The following is a 14,733-nucleotide window of genomic DNA, read 5'->3' as shown; positions in this document are numbered from 1 at the left end:
ACAACCTCCTTGAGCAACCTGTACCAGTGTTTGTTCACATAGTTTAAAAGTGTTTCCCGATATTCAGCACCTGTTGCCTTTTTCCAGTCATCAGGCACCACTAAAAAGAGCCTGCCTCCAACTTTTGGTTAGCTTTCTTTGCTCCAAACACCAAACAAATTGCTAGCAGAGTGAGTTGAGTAGAAAAGCCAAAATAAGGCTTCTATTTCTCTTCACTTATGGGAGGCAAATGGAATCTGAGTCTGACCATAAATCACTTCCTACCACTTTAAAAAAAAACTTTTACAATTTACTTCCTCCACTCAGAAATACAGAACCGAGTTTCCCCAAAGTGTTTTCCAGTGTTTGCAACTAGAATAAACACAACACTAGAGGAGACAGATATAATCTCTTGAGCATAAACAAAAATCAGCAAGGTGAAGTCCAGAACACAATGATGTATGTATTAATTATTATTTCCAAAAGTCTACCCAGAGAGGAAATATAGGCTATGATTAGCATAAGCACTTCTCAGGAAAAGAGAAATTAGTATTAGTATTAGTACAACAAGGAAAAGGAAAATTTGTTGAAGCTGTCAGTGCAATAACAGAACTATTTCCAAGCACTGTTTCTGACTTAATACGTATGTTGTTATCAAACCAAGTTTTGTTTAAATCAATGAGAGGGTGATAAAGACTTATATAAATCCACTTTGAAAGGAATATTTAATATATGGAATGAAAATACAAAGAATAGGTCAGAGATTTTAAATCCTCACCCAAAGTGAACAGTATCACTTTAGAATCTGCAACACAGTTTATTGCACATGTCAGAAATGCAGATCAAATCAAGCATACAAAATACCAGAGAGAACATTGGACCTCAGAGAATAGACCTTATAGGCAGAGAATTGTTGATCTTGACTGGGAAAAAAGTAATTGATTAAGCCTAGACTAGAATTCTCACATCTTTTTTGAACTAGCCTTCCTAAAAGAGAGGAAGATTTGCAAGTAATCAGAGTTGCCAAATGCCATCATGGTAGCATTTGACAGTGGAATATAATTCCTTGAACATTAATTATAAGAGGTTGTATTTTTAAACACAACATAGTGACATACCACCAGTCATGTCCCTAATCAGTGTGTGGATAAAAACAATGTTAAGAGAGAAGCAGATGTGAAAAGGAGCAGAGAATAACTCTGAGGCATATTTGACCTTACTCCACTCCACTCTCAAGAGATTCTGCCTGGAGTACTGCATCCAGCTCCAGGGGGTCCCAACAAAAGAAATACATGGATGTGTTATAATGCAGCCAGAAAAGTGCTCAGAGGCCTGGAGCACTTCTATAAAAATAGACTGAGAAAGTTTGGGTTAATCAGCCTGGAGAAGAGAAGGCTCCAGAGAAACTGTATAGTGGCCTTCCAGTACCTGAAAGGTGCCTACAGGAAAGCTGGGGAGGGGCTTTTACAAGGGCATCTAATGTGAGGACCAAAGTAATGGATTAAAACTTGAAGAGGGGAGATTTAGATTAGACATCAGGATGAAATTCTTTACTATGGGGTGCTGAGACACTGGAACAAGTTGCCCATGGAAGTTGTGGAAGCCACATCCCTGGAAGCATTCAAGGCCAGTTTGCACGGGGCTTTGAGCAACCTGCGTTAGTGGGAGGTGTCCCTGCCCATGCAGGGGGGTTGGAACTAGATGATCCTTAAGGTCTCTTCCAACCCAAAACATTCTATGATTCTATGATCTTAGGATACTGGTATTTTGTTATATCAATAATGAAATGTTTCTATATAAATAAGCACAGTTTCAGGTGGCAGAACAGCTTCAAGAAAAGAGTTGAGAAGGATGTATTATTAACCCACAGCTCAGTTAGATGTCAGTCAGTGAGAAATGGATCATGATTCTGACCTGAAATCTTTTATCAGGGTCATAATTGCTATTATTTTTCTGACTAACAGAGAAAATATTGCCCACAAGTTTGTCTTCCACAAGTCTGTTTTTTTCAGGACCTGTCAATTTTGGTTCTCTGAATTCAATTTTTGAAGATTGTAGGTTCCTCCTACAAGATGTTGAACACTAGTAAGTATCTATTTCAGACTTTTTTTGCAACTGTTAGCTGGTTTTAGAAGACATAAAATTGCTGAATGTAGCAAATATTATGTATTTGGATATTTAACTTAGCTTGACCATATAACAGTCTTCAGAATATATTGCTAAAGCAAATGGGATCTAAATGTCACACAATCACATTCCATAAAAAGAAGGAAGTGGCAAAGTGTGTTATCACAGTCAAGCTGTTTCTTGGACTTCAGGAGATACAAGTTAGATCAAGTTCTTTTAGGTTACAAGGCAGTATTTTCAAAATTGTGTCTCAGAAAAAGAAAAGGTTAGGTAAGGGCAAGGGTACCTCACTAACAGATTTCAGCAGAGGCCAAGTCTGATCCTGGGACCAGTAAGGGGATTGTGACATTGATGGCTAGGAAAAGTGGGAATACTTGCCGAGTCTGAGAGACCTAACTTTCCTATGTCTATTTTGAATTTTGAAGATCCTTCATGAACTTTAGCTTTAAAAGATATTTGTTCTTCTAGGTAAGAACAAGTACTAACATTTCACTTATCTGTCCCCCTCTAACAGAAACAATCAGAGAAATATGCCACATCCTTTAAAAGAAATATAAATAAATTAAAGGGCAGAGATCAGGAGACAGACAAACAAACCTACCAGACTGGATGTTCCATTGTGAGATATTTTGAGAAAGGTATACATATTACTGGAGTTTTCCCATAGAAAACCACTTGATTTTTCTAAACATTGATCTGTGGTCTCTCATCATACAAGATGATTAGAAATCTCAAGGGCATTCTGAACTCTTTCTTTTATAATTATATTTGTAGCAAAGTGTGTTTATCTCTGACGCAGGCTTCTAAATACTACCATACCTTAATCTTTGAACACTTACAATATTGGCAGGTCAAGGACTGCAATGGATTTACTATGTCAATATGCTGGCTTCTTCTCAGAAGTCTGTGAATTAAAAAACAGTAGATCAGATTCCAAACAGGAAGGTAGCAAGAGTAATCTGCCATCAAGATTGATCAGAACTGTACTTTAATATCTGAAGTGCCTTATTCCATGTTAATATATTCTGAATTCTTAAAATGCAAGTTTTAACTGAATGCAATTGTTTACCTTCAGGTGGATTAAGCTGACCTAGTGAATGGGACACTGGTGCTATTTAGATTATTCTCTTAGACTGTAGCCAAAATAAATAAATAAATAAATAAAATAATAAAAAAGTGAAAAAAAAAAAAGTTACAAGACATTACATAAGCTAAAAACCCTTAACAATTTTACCAGATTTTAACAAAATATGGATAGGGAAATTTAAAATTATTTGGGATCCTTTTATTTGGGCTTTCCACAGGAAATGCAGTTAATAAAGACCCATATGGTTCTGACTGCAACATATAACAATTGAATCATGAAAACTTCAGAATCTTGAATTAATTCCTTTCATGGAAATCATTAAACTATCATTAGTAATTACAGATCTTTAATATTCTATGTGTAGGAGTAGGTTCAGCACATTTAGCAACTGTGAAGTACTGAAAAACAAGAACTAACACTTCCTTGGTACATTTTTCTCCTTTCTAACATGATTCAATATGCTGGCTTCTTCTCAGAAGTCTGTGAATTAAAAAACAGTAGATCAGATTCCAAACAGGAAGGTAGCAAGAGTAATCTGCCATCAAGATTGATCAGAACTGTACTTTAATATCTGAAGTGCCTTATTCCATGTTAATATATTCTGAATTCTTAAAATGCAAGTTTTAACTGAATGCAATTGTTTACCTTCAGGTGGATTAAGCTGACCTAGTGAATGGGACACTGGTGCTATTTAGATTATTCTCTTAGACTGTAGCCAAAATAAATAAATAAATAAATAAAATAATAAAAAAGTGAAAAAAAAAAAAGTTACAAGACATTACATAAGCTAAAAACCCTTAACAATTTTACCAGATTTTAACAAAATATGGATAGGGAAATTTAAAATTATTTGGGATCCTTTTATTTGGGCTTTCCACAGGAAATGCAGTTAATAAAGACCCATATGGTTCTGACTGCAACATATAACAATTGAATCATGAAAACTTCAGAATCTTGAATTAATTCCTTTCATGGAAATCATTAAACTATCATTAGTAATTACAGATCTTTAATATTCTATGTGTAGGAGTAGGTTCAGCACATTTAGCAACTGTGAAGTACTGAAAAACAAGAACTAACACTTCCTTGGTACATTTTTCTCCTTTCTAATACTCACACGACAGTGTCAACATACACTGCCTGAAGCAAAGAAGCAGCTAAATGTTCTGGTAGCTGGGTTCTACCATAATTATTCACTGCAATGACTCAAAAGCAAGGGTAGGATCCAACAGGTAGAACCCCTGAATTGCTTGTGGGCATCGGTTCCGGACTTTGCTAAGGTTTTTCCAACAGTGCCACAGAAAAATCTGAGGGTTTTTGTTTAATATTTATGCTTGTTCTGCAGCATCCATGCAAGATTCACAAATGAAAATTACATGCAAATAATGTGTAAGTGAAAAGAGAAATGCAGAAGTTATGTTTATGTGCAAGTTATTATAGGTTTATGTATTTCTCTTGTCTTCTTCTTGTTTTGGTTTGGTTTTTTACTTTGGAAAGTGAAAAAACAAACCCCTAAGTTGTGTATAAACATAGAATTTATTTTCTGGGTATTATGCAGAATAGCCACTATTAATTACCATCCACAGTAAATCTGACTAATGATATTTGTTCTCTGATTCAAGTTGTACTTAACAGTTTGTTTTTTAAAAGTTTAAAATATCAGATCCTAAAATAGTTTAAATCAAAGCATGAACTATCTTTTGAAAGCCTACAAACCATATGATTTTTTTTTTTTAAAGGCCAACATATGATTAGGATTTTCAGCAGCTCTGTAGAAATATGTATCTGCTATCACTGTTGCACTATGAATAGCAGATAGAAATGATGCATGCTTACAACATACTCTTGAAATTACCCTTGGATTTATATAAAAATTTATTTCCACATTTGTTATATTTAGAAGTGACCAAAGGAACTGAAATTTAACTTTATAGGTTTAGGTTACGAGTGTTTGACTATCTCTTTTCAACTGTCTTCTACAAGAAGATCACCTCATCAATGCCAACATAGTGCTTTCCTTGCTTTGAAAAGATATTTCTAACTAGCAGTTGCACACGTTACAGAAGGTAAAACATTCCACAAAGCAGCAACTGACCTGACCTGCGCAATGTTAATTTTTGCTGAGAGGGCAGCTAAATTTCCCTAAAGAATAGGAAACCTTCTCATCCACAAGAAGAGGCTCCCTGAGGTTCTGGTTGTGGAACAGTTGGAACATTTTAACAAGACTTGTATGCACTGCCTATTCCAAGGACATTACCTTTTCCTTCTTTCTATAAGGGATTCCCATACATAGCCTGTTGGATTCCAGGTTATATATTTTGATTTCTGAGAAGGGTTAAAGTAAATACCATAGAAAACTAATATAAAAACCACCTATACATATATAATTTATTTTTTTCAGTGATCTTTCAAAGAAAAAAACTCAACAAACTCAAAACCAAACCAAACGCCTTTTGAAAATATTATCTCCTTCCTGGATTCCTATCTTCCTTTGCTTTTCCTCTCAAAGTCCTTCTCTTTTAACCTTGACTGCTTTCTCCTTCAACCTTAGATAGCTGGAATACTCCTTTTAATGTTCTCTATGACAGGTTATTTTTTCTACTAATTCCAGGCTGCTTCTTGGCTCATCTAACAACTCTTCTCATCATACATGTCTGTTACTTCAATTCTTTATTGATTTCAGGATGTTGCTTTCATTATACTCTTTCTGATATTGCTGTTGAATTGAAGAACTAAGCTGTGTCTCCTGTGTGATGCATTTCTTGGCACAGCCCTGCTAAGTCTTGACACAGACTGGCTCCAGAATCTCTCAATTCATTGGGAGGTAGGAAGGATGACTGCAGGAAAAACAGTTATTGAATGAGAACAAAAAGCTACTTCTCATTGCCACACAGTTTTGAGAAACTGGCTAAGATATTGATTTACTGGGACAGTGGTAGACTGGAGCAGATCAGAACTATTGGCAGCATTAAAGAATTATTCTCTGCAATGAGAGATTTGGGACAGAAAGTGGGACAGGATTGTAATACTGTAAGGTGAGTTATTTAAAACGTTATAGACTTCGTAAGAGGACATCTATACCCAGAATAATAAACTGTGGACACAAGAATATCAAAGGAAAAATGAGATTGTATTTACTGTTAATAAACCACCCAGCAGGTGTCATCTCCCCTTGGTTATATGGAGTTACACAGAAAATTAAGTTTTTTGCTTCTCTAGGACTCAATTCAGGAAACATTTAAGCATATCCTTAACTCCAAAAGAATCCCAGTTGCATACAATGGAACTGAGATATGTAATTCAGGTTGAGAATATAATTAATTGTGTCTAGAATAGAGATGGAGTTTGGTTTAAACTATTTTTTTCCTGTCTGTTCAATGCTTGCAAGGCAATTTATTTCTGTTCCTCTTTATGTTTCCAGTTCCATTTCAATTTACTTACTTTTTGCTCTGTTATTTCAGAGCTGCCAGCTGCCCCAAACCAGCCAGGACTATCCACATTTGGGGAAAAACAAACAAACAAACAAACAAAAAACTAACAATTTTCTCAGGAAATGGAGATTCTGTGAATCTTTTAGGCTTGTGCATCTGCAGAAGGCAGCTTCCCCTTTTACTTTGTATTCAGATTGGTTCCTCTAATTGGAGGAACCTACATGTTGCAGCTGCTTTATAAAGACTTACGGTTTTGAAAAAGAAAAATGTATCTGTCCAAGGGAGACAACAGTGTGATCAGGAACAACATCAGCATAAAACACGTAGACTTCCACCCAATCTAGTTGGGAAACTGCTCACTCTGGAGATGAAAAATACATATGACCACATCTACAGTTTCAATTGTTTTGAAAAATCTCATTTTTGTTTTCCCATGGAGTAATATTGGTTCTGGATTAATTTAAAAACTCCATTGTTCTTTCCCTTAAGCTAATAGAGCTTTCCTCTGGTTTTGCTGTTACTGAAGTTAACAGATTTCTTGTTTCTTTATAATGCTAAATTAAATTACTATAATAGATTAGAAATCAATATTGTGCAACCATGCGATAGAGCTTCTGCTGTTCCTTGTGGGTCACAAGTATGTATTTCCTTACTGCTTCTAGAATTATTTTTTTTTGCTCTTCCCTGAAAAAGTGCATTTGGACCTTCATCCAAATATTACAGAAATAGCAGTCTTGGCAGGATGTGTTGCAGGGATTTAAAAGAATGAATATCCATGATCTTACCTGATATCTTTCAGTGGCATTATTGTGATTTTTTTCACATATACTAGAGCTTAAAGTTGTCAAAAGTTGCTGGGAATCATCCCATAACTAAACTACTTCATCTTTATTAAGGACTAGACCAAGCAGTCATGTCAATTCCTTCCAGTCCTGTCTTATATCTTTCAACATCTGTTATTTGACTTAGAAAGGTCAGTTTGCTTCTTCTGTTGAAAGCTGGGGGAGATAAAGTTTTCATATTTGGCAGACTACCACACTGTTTATTCATTAAAAGCCTAAATTTTGGTAGGGAAAATTTCTCTAAAAACAGCTCCCTCATCCTTTCCTCACAAGGGAGATATTCCACTCCCTTCATCAAATTTGTGGCTCTGTGCTGGACTCTTTCAAGCAGTTCCCTGTCCTTCTTGAACTGAGGGACCCAGAACTGGACACAATATTCCAGATGAGGCCTCACCAAGGCAGAATAGAGGGGGAGGAGAATTTCTCTTGACCTATACCTTTTCTAATGCACCCCAGGATGCCATTTGCCTTCTCAGCCACAAGGGCACATTCAACACTCCCTTCCTCACCTGGTAGGCTAGGGATGGGCAAGATTTTGTGAAGGGGACATAACCAGGACAGCTGACCCAAACTGACCAAAAGGGTGTTCCATGCTGTTACTGTTTAAATGATCCTGGCATGGTATTGGACACTCAGAAAGTGAGCAGAGCACGCTGGTGGCACCCTTGGGAGGCAGGAGGCCTTCTGGTCTTCATTAACACTAGAATAATGCCCCACTAGTTCAAACCCAGCTACAACCCCCTCCCACTTCAAATCTAGTTTAAAGCTCTGTGAATGAGCCCTGCTTATTCCTGCCCTAGGACCCTTTGTCCTCTGTGGGACAGGGTCTTCCCATCCAATGCCAGCAGGCCTGGTGTCCTGGAAATCAAACCATCCAGGAGTTTTGACCCCTACCCCCCTCAAGTCTAGTTTAAAGCTCTCTCAATGAGCCCTGCTAACTCCTGACCAAGAATCCTTTTCCCCCTTGTTGATAGCTCTATGCCATTGTCTGCTAGCATACCTGGTACCCTGTAAACATGTCCATGATCGATAAACCCAAAGTTCATCTGACTGCACCAGCCTCTAAGCCATACATTAAGCAGTTGTGTTTTCCTAGTCCTTTCAGCTTTTCCTGCCACTGAAGGAACTGAGGAAAAGACCACCTGTGCTCCTGAATATTCTTTTAAGTTTTTAAGTAATCTTGATTGTTGTCTACTGAGACATATATATGCTTTGAATAAATCTTACTGTAGCCCACATCAGCAAATAAAACAAATTAAACAGATTTCCCTAAGGTAAAATTCAATTCTGGTACAGTATGTGAAAATTAAAACACTGCTAATGCTTGTTTATAGATCGGTACATTATTTTAGGGAGATAGTGTTCAGGCAAAAAGGCTATACATATACCAGTTTTCAAGGAAAACTATTAAAACTAACACTTAGATAATAGCCATAGTAAAATTATTTTAGCTGTGCTTAATAATTTTATAAACATGTTAATAAATACATTATAAAAATATTATAAAAGCCTTTTATACATTATAAAATGATTACATTTTGCATTGTGTGCGAATAATGTGGACATTCTAATAGTTAAAGACTTCCCAAAATAATAAGAAGCTTTATTATATATGACCAACATTAAAAAGTTGGTCATTCATAAATTGTAGTTTTTTATCCAGGATACATATGATCGTCAACACAGAATTAGTATCCAAGCCTCATATATACAAAAGTACTAGAAGTATTTGGAGATGCAAGATGATATTCTCCCATTGATGGGTTGTGGCAGTGTGTTTTTCAACCGTATTTTTATTCAAAACAAATACAATTTGTACTTTTGATAAAATATTCATTGAAAGGTAAAAAGCAAATCCAGTTATATAACTACCTGAAAAAAATAGACATGTTCAAGGATTTCTTTAGTGTGTTTTTTGTTTTTCTGGCTCAAGTGAAGAATAATCTCCCAGATTTTGCTTAGCAATTGTCAGAAAAGCAATTTTCACTGCCATTTTGGCACAGTCTAAAGCCAATGTACATTCCAGCAAAAGCAAGAGGTGATTTACACAGGAGGTAAACCGTAGTTTGCTGGATTATAAATTCTTCCACTTCATCTCAGATGAAGAGCAAATAAATATTGACAGCAATTAGCAGAGAAACTCTCTCATTTTAGAAGGCTTGTGTTAAAGAAATACTTTGAAAATTCAGGCTTCAGTGCAAACATTTTGTCTTATCAATGGGACATAAACAAAAGTGCACTGAAGTAGCTGTACATGGTTTAAAATTACCTTTGAAACTTCTGATGAGAAAACAAGTTACAAAATGTAGTTGAGTGCTAGCAAGCATTGGGAATGAATGGATAACTTACAAGGGACCAGACAAAGAAGCTGTCATTAACTGGACGACCAAGATCCAGGAGAGGTCACAGGGAGTACGCAAGTATTACCAAAACAGTCTTTGTAAACAGGAAAAGAGATATAATCAGCAGTGAGACTTTTCAATACTTTCTGGTAAGAGAGACTGAAGATGCAAACTTAGCCCTTTGGTGGACACCAAACAAATCAGTTGTGAAGAACAATTCCAGGACACTATCAGGAACAGGTTTACCCTAAGACGTTCCTGAGAGATCTGAATTGAGTGTAATGTAGATGCACCTTGCAGGTGGTGAAGTAGGAACAATTAACCAATTTCTCCATAAGGACATAGCTGAGAATGAAAGAGGTGCTGGAAAACTTTAGTTGACCACAAAGAACAGTTCAATAATCCTTGTTCACAATTTAAAATGACACAATTAATTTACTAAGCCCAGAAAATATAATATTTTAAAATTAATGAATGCTATTTCATAAATAAAATTGAGTTTACTGATAAAAAATTTTTAGGAGCACTTGGGAAAAAGAGGCATATAATGACTGAATATGGAGTTACCCTGATGGCACAAGGAGTAGTGGAGGCATGCATTCATAAATACTAGTGACTTTTTAAATAGCAACTGTGAATCACCTTTTAAATTATCCATTTTTATAATAACTGCAATGGTTGGGATTTTATTTCTTTCATTGCATTTGCAATACAGTATCTGTAGTAAATATTAACTTGTGGGTTTAGTAAAGGGTATAGCAGATTCATTAAATGCATTTTTTTCATAACTGATAATTGCAGCCTAAATACCATATTAATCCCTAAATATGGTTTCTCTTCATTGCCTCTTTTTCTCCTGTTCCCTTAATCTGAACAATTATTTTTGTAAGACCTTGACCGGAATTAAATAAGGTTTGATGTCATGTTTTTTTGCCAGGAATAATTTCCCTTTGCAATACTGTACTATTCTATGTTCTATGCTGGTACAGTAATTAGAGCCAGCTGAAACATACATATTTTTTAATGGATTCTGCCTCAAACCATCTGCTGTATGTGTACTTTCATCTGCCCCATTCCAGATCCACCTTAAAAATGTCCAGACATAAACTACCTGGAGCTCAATAATCTACAATTGAATTTAATGGCCATAGGATTGCTAAGAGGTTGTTGGCTAGGAAATTAAAAGCTACTTAGAGATAACGCTAACCATTAACTGTTCCTGTTCATTCAGGAAATCCATACCATTTTGTGGTCTATATTTTGGGGTATGATTACAATTTCTAATGGTATACATTCTACAAATAGGCTTTTTATTTTGGCAGGGATGCTACCTGGTGCTGTCGTTCAAGTGTCATTATATTGGAGCAAAGAATTCCAGAAGAATCTCAATGATATACATGTTCCATTATTTGAAATAGCATTTTTAGAAATGAAATAATGAAAAAGCAATAGAACCAAATGGCAATTAAAGTCTCATTTATCTGTTTGTTTTGTCAATATTGTGTTACTTAAAAGCTTCTATGCCCAATTAATATTGCATGTACCATTTTCTATCAATGGAGAGTAAGATTAAGACCAAAGATTTTTAATTTATGGTTAATTTTCAGATCTATGTTGTACACATAAGAAATTTCATCACATTTATTAGCTCTGATGAACACTTTCATATTACTTGGCAGTCAGCGTGTGAAAGATTATCCATATGACCTACCAGGCCTAAAATTCTGATTCATGCATGCATATATATGTATACACATATACATATATAGATGTAAGCTTGGGTGTGTGTGTAAATGTATCGGTTTATATTTATATTTTTTGTGCATTTCCAGTTTCTTGATATCAAGAAACACCATTAATCCACTGGAATGTATACACACACATATAAAGGTTTATATATATGAAATATTATTTTAAAAATGTATATATAAGAGTTTCTTGTGAAGTTTTATGATAATTATTAACTTCAAAAGAATCCTCTGCTGACAGTCAGGCATCAAAGCTCCTGATCCAAAACTGCATGAAAGCTATTTTTGAATGTTGCACCAAACATCCTGAAACTTTTAGGTTCAGCCAAGCATTGATGAAGCACAAAAACAGAAGCCTTGTCACTCAAGACTCCCAATCGTATGGAATAAATATGCTTTAATGCACTTCTGAAGCTACCAAAAAAGATTACACATTCCATAATTCTACTCCACTGTAGCAACTTTTAAATTTTTTTTTTTTCTTCTGCACCTGGGTAGTACAAGACTGCAGTCTTCTGCAAAAGGAAAATGACTGTGCACTCACAAAATACAGCATCTAGGCAAAACTACAGATTACTATTACAAAGAAACAGATGAAACATAAATCTGCCAGTGGATTTCTTTCACATTTTACTGAGGTTCCTATTTTGTTTTGCAATGTAAGTTACTTGCATGGTCTTTTTTCAAGTATTTCCTTATGTACTGTCCCATCTGAGAGCAAGGGGATCTTTTTAAAACAGCATAATATTTGAAACTCACCATGCATACATACATACATACACATATATATATATATATAAAGGCAGTGCAAAAGGGCTTGACTGCAAGTTTGTTGCTTGTATCTAGGCCTGAGTACACATTTTCAGCTTATAAGTAAAAAATACAGAACTCATTTACTCTGTCCTTCCCAACCAGATTAAGTAGTATTTTTCTCTTCTCAATAGCCCATGAAGTCCTGAGAATTCACACTGACTCAATTTAGACTATAACTGGTTATGAGGAGCAAAACCTCTGCTGTACTTCAGCTGCAGACAGCAACCAAACAACCCCACATAAACAATAACAAAAATATTTGAGAAAAACAGTTTCATTTTTTAATTAGTGCCTTTAATATGTCACAGCTGACAGAATAGACACATGAACAAATGGTGACCAAATTCCTACTCCACCTTAAGAAGCAGAAAGTAACAATGAAAGTTCACTTACCAATCTTTTAGTTCAGCAGCTTTACAATGAGATCAGGACAACAGAGGCATGAGAAAAGTCATGACATCCTTCTTTTCCTCAAATCTACTCTACTAATGCATCTTGTAGAGATAAAGGGTACTTGTCAGAACACTTCTTTGGTATCAAAGTGACTGCTGACGCCACAAGAGAAGCCTGTGCACGGCAAGAGAAATATTCTTAGCTCACTTTTATAAATCCAATACAACAGTGATACTAGAAGTAAACAATGCTTAACAACCCTGCACTCTGCTGAAGTCAAGCTCATTTCTGGTGCTATACCATGACCCAATACCTTCCTATGTGTAATATACTGACCTACCTTCAATATATATTTCTTTGACCTTCCTTCAATATATATTTCCTCTCCTTACATAAAGGAAACTGCCTATTTCCTAACCACATTTCTCTATATTTCCTTAATTTGCATATTTCTAAACTTCTCCTTCCTCTCTTTTACTTCACTTTTTGTAAAGCTTTTTGTCCTTTTATAAGCCAGCTTCCATCCCATACTGTTTTAAACAACCTTTAATTCTAATACACATGCAAAGATCCAAGTATTCTAGCCTGATATTTTGACACTGGGGAGCTTGCCACTGTTGACTAGAAACAATTTTTTTCTGTATGGATTGTCATGGTTTAGGCCCAGCCAACAACAACCAAAAAATCACATGGCCACTCGCTCACTCCTCCCACTCTGAGGTGGGGAGGGGAAAATATAATGAAAGAGCTCACGTTGAGACAAGGACAGGGAGGGTTTGCTCAACTATTATTGCAATGGGCAAAATAGATTCAATTTGGGGAAAAAAAAATCAATTTAAGTTATCACAAATCAAATCAGAGCAGGACAAAGAGAAAGAAAAACCAGATCTTAAAAATACTTTGCCCCATCCTGCGCTTCTTTCAGGGCCCAAATTACTTCACTCCCAAGTTTTTTACTTCTTCCCACCTCCCCCCAAATAGCACAGGGGACCAGGAATGGGGTTTACAGTCAGTCCATCATGTTTTCTGTTGCTCCTTTCTCCTCAGGACTCCTCACACTCCTACCCTGCTCCAACATGGGGTTCCTCCCATGGAGGAGAGTATTTAATGAACCTCTGCGACATGAGTCCCTGCCACAATATGCAGGAAAGACTACTCCAGTGTGGACTTCCCACACAGCCTGCTTTGGAAACAGTCACCTCCCCTTGTGGTGGTGGTCCTCCACAGGTACACATCTGCTCCATTATGGTCTTTCACAGGCTGCTCTGCCGTGTTCGTTCCTCCATAGGCTGCAGGGTACAGCCGCCATCTCACCATGGGCTGCATAGGAGCCTCTGCTCAGGCACCTTCTCTCCTACATTCCTCACTGACCTTGGTATCCCTGCAGGTATTTTACCAGTTTCCTTTCCCTCTTCTCAAATATGTTAATTGAAGAGGCATTATAACCTGTTTCTGGCCTTGGCCAGAGGCTGGTCCAGCTTTGAAGTCAGGAGGACTTCCAGCAGCTTCTTACAGGAACCACCCCTGTGCCCTACCCTGCTACTAAAGCCCTGCACACAGTCCTGACACAATGGATATTCTCTAGATGTATCATCCAGCTACTGCAGATACACAGTCAGACTGCTTGCATATTCAAAACAGCCTTTTAAGATCAGCCTCCCACAGAGATACAGCAGCCTTTTTCCCAGCTAGTTAAGCACCTGTTTATAGCTGCTAACCAGTGGGAGCTGAACCATGCCCAAAATCACTGCATTGTAAAGACATTATACAAATCAAGCACCTTATTTTGGTCATGTCACAAATTACTTGGAAGGGGAAAGAAAATAACTTGAATGGTATATATTCCCTATAAGCAAGCCAGCAAATTTTGTAAGAAAACCAGCAAAAAGCAAAACCTGCAAATCCCATGCCTTTTCTTTTTTTTTTTTTTTTTTTTTAAATCTAAAAACCAGAAAAAACTTAGCTGTTTAA

Source organism: Chaetura pelagica, unplaced genomic scaffold (assembly GCF_000747805.2).
Source record: "Chaetura pelagica isolate M959 unplaced genomic scaffold, ChaPel_1.0 scaffold189, whole genome shotgun sequence".
Classification (NCBI taxonomy): domain Eukaryota; kingdom Metazoa; phylum Chordata; class Aves; order Apodiformes; family Apodidae; genus Chaetura; species Chaetura pelagica.
Note: the sequence above shows the minus strand (reverse complement) of the source record.